Source organism: Tupaia chinensis, unplaced genomic scaffold, assembly GCF_000334495.1.
Source record: "Tupaia chinensis unplaced genomic scaffold, TupChi_1.0 Scaffold140308_1, whole genome shotgun sequence".
NCBI lineage: Eukaryota > Metazoa > Chordata > Mammalia > Scandentia > Tupaiidae > Tupaia > Tupaia belangeri.
This window is the reverse complement of record NW_006200185.1, coordinates 952,552-955,709: the sequence shown is the minus strand read 5'-3', so window position 1 is coordinate 955,709 and position 3,158 is coordinate 952,552. Positions and strand designations below refer to the sequence as shown.

The 3,158-nt window shown below is 41.1% G+C and overlaps 2 long non-coding RNA genes across 2 annotated transcripts in view; one reads left to right on the top strand and one right to left on the bottom strand.

The window, feature by feature from the left end:
- Window positions 1-503: 503 nt before the first annotated feature.
- Window positions 504-3,158, bottom strand: part of LOC102484854 (uncharacterized) — a 36,681-nt gene continuing 34,026 nt past the window's right edge. The window contains exon 3 of the long non-coding RNA XR_003546872.1: window positions 504-539. This is a non-coding gene — a long non-coding RNA (uncharacterized LOC102484854). The remainder of the gene's footprint in view (window positions 540-3,158) is intronic.
- On the top strand, window positions 1,406-2,889 carry LOC114004799 (uncharacterized). The gene is made up of 2 exons (XR_003546874.1): window positions 1,406-1,467; window positions 2,785-2,889. It is a non-coding gene; the product is annotated as an uncharacterized LOC114004799 (long non-coding RNA).

Here is a 3,158-nt window from a genome sequence, read left to right as displayed (position 1 = left end):
TGACATTAGTGATATCTTAGTGTAGAATCTTGGGCTTGTGTAGGGGGAAGGGAGAGGAGGGGCTAGTGTGTGTGTAAGGGAGACTGGAGGAATTCACTCAAAAAGAAATGCAGGCTTTTATGGGCACTGGTTTCCTGTTCCTGTTCCTTCTCCTTGAAACAAGTTAGAAGCCTTACAAGTGGTGTCACCATGCTTTGGGGCTTGGGAACCTTGTGGCAGCAGCGCCAGCATGATATACTGACCCATCCCAGGCGAAATTCAACAGCAGTTCGTAATGTTTGTTGTGGGTCACAGGTCACATAAAATTCTGGAGCAGCACAACTTTGGTTAGCTCAAGAGATACACACATCAAAATAGGGGTGCCCAATGGAGCAGAAGTCTAAGAAGAATTCTCTGTGTCCAGAAGGAGGCTGCAGCTGTAGTGAATTTGTAGTTTATTTCTTAGGTCTATAAAAAAGGCTTGATGGGGGGGGGGTCGTTGTTGCTTCTCGAAAGGAGAGGGGGGGGGGAGCCTGTAAACCATCTTCATCACCAGTCAGCTAGTAAATAGAAATAAAGAAAATCAGTGATTAGTATAGTATAATTTGTGGCACCATGCTTCAATGACTTCAAATTCCTTTAAAAAACCTGAGATAAAGAGTTCCACACCTTCCATCTTGTGATATTTTTTGAGATGATTAAGACTCACTTTGAAGTAGGTCTTTTTTCTTCAGCTAGCCTACATTAGGTTGAATCCATTAGCTTCTTATTCTTCTAATCAGATACATTGCACCAAGTAATGGGACTCAAGAATTTTTTGATACCTAAGACTTATAGTAATGATTCCCTTAGAACAGGCCTGTCCATCATGCCGCCACTGTTGCCACAGAGCAATCATGCCCCACAGCAATGGTAACACCACATGTAAGCCTTCTAACTTGTCTTAAGGAGCTGGAACAAGAAAGAAGTGTCCACAATGGCCTGCTTTTGTTTTTGATTGCATTCCTCCAGTCTCCCTTATACACCATAAAGAACCAAGACCCCGCCCGATGACTTCCTGTGCCAGTCCGTTCTGGCAGGTAACTAACTCCAGCCCCCTCACGCTCCGGATTCCACACTGAGACACGGTCAATATCCACGTCTCTCTCAAGACCCTAGAGATGAAAACCAAGAGCCCAGCATGGCTTTCAAGCCACTTCCTTCTCCCTGTGGACCAGACCGTCCTCACACTGGAAGCTGGGATGGCGGAGGGTTTTTTTAAAACTACTTCCTCACGATGGCAGTAGTGCTCCATATATACCAAGAAACTCTGTAATTGAGTTCTCTCCCTCGCTCTTCCCGTCTGAAAAAAAAAAAGAAAAACTGAGATATCCATAGAGAAAGGTACCAGGAGATATAGCTGATAGCTGCTTTACTTCCTGCTTGTTTTGGAGCTGCTCTCTCTGCTGTACTTCTGCTTTTTCTTTCCATCTGAAACCAAACTGACAGGTAAAATAACTCGCTGTCTATTTATAAAATTTGCCAGAGGCCATGAGCACTTGCCAAAGAAAGGAGACAACATCCATGCCATAAATATTTCTTTGTCTTGTAGGAATTTGGGGCATGCTAGCACATGTGCCTGTATGTTTTTCAAGCTGCTAGGCCTGGAAGTCAAACTGAGATCGGCCATTTGGGATCCAGCTCTCTTAAACATTAGGCCATGGGGACAGCCCTTAAAACAACTCAATGTCATCAGAAAATCCTGTTCTTTCAGAAATTACATTTCTGATTGACTGGTTAAAAAAAATAATTGGAATAATAATGATGATGGGGACAAACAATGAAAAGATAATGATGAAGTAGAAATGTTAATGTCTCTGTATTGACTGACATGCATGAAAAAACAATGTAATACACTGTAAAGTTATATGTAATTCAATGTAATATAGACAAGATTATGATGATAACAAATACATTTTTAAAAATAAATAAATAATAAATAAAGAAATTAAATTTCCACCTGACCTTGTCTAAGTGGGCCATTAAGGAATATTCATTAGGAATTAACTATGAAGCTACCACAGAGAACACTACCAGTAGTAGGCACAAGTAAGTTTTAACAGGCCTAAACAATACCATTGTTTTCAGGGGACTGTCAATAGAAAAGACCCATGTTCTTCTGTTTTTGCCCTTCTCGAGAAAACTGAGATGATATCATGGTCAGGACATTACAGAAGACTTTTTCTTGAACCTACAAAATTAAAGAACCTGCTAGCTTGTGGGGTCAGAACATTCCTGAGGCCCTCCAGTACATTCTTGGTTTTCATCCACTTTGACAAATCTGTTCTCCTCGATGTTTTGGCTCACATTGGCATGTTAATGTATCCCATTCCTTCTTCACAAGTCCTTCTTGCTCTAGGTAATGGCGTTCTAGACTTTTGGTGTACCTTAAACTCTATAAATGACACTGACTACAGATAAATTATACCTGGAATTGTCTTGTCCCTTGTGATCATACCCTGCTGCTATAAAGGCCTTCATCTCATAACCCAAGGACAGTTAAGCTGAGAATTCGAAGGACACATTCACCAGATAAATGCCCCCAAGGTCTATACTTGGCTGTTAAGTGGCTCCCCCTAGGCCTACCCACATGGTGAGGAAAAAGGTCTCACCTCTGTACTTCCTGTTCCTGAACTTCCTGGCAGCCAGCCACTGGCTCAATTTGGTTCCTAACTCACTAGATACTACACCAAAACTCTGCACTGTCCAATGCTCCCTCTAAGAAAAAGTTAAGAAAGCTAAGCTTATATTTATGGTCTCTTTCAGCTTTCCACTGGCCCTAACTTGTTCAACTGCTGGGACTTGCATGGAAGAATGGCTTACGGCTTGGGGATTTATGAAACTGTGTCCTCCCAATGGCAGTATTGCCTCAGAAAAGTAAACTAAGCACTCTTCTCCCACCTACCTAGTTTGAAAAAACGCTATAAAAATGACAGACACCGGAAACTATGGCTACCTCTTAATTTGTTCAATTTGAAGAAATTTGCTCCACTTTAAAATTTTTGCTTTTGGTTTCCATTTGGTATTAAACTGAGATCTAAGCTACTCACATCTTCATCAGGCACTTTCTCTTTACATAAACTCAATTTCCATATGACCAAGTCTACCCCTATAATAGTGAACTATATATATATATATAT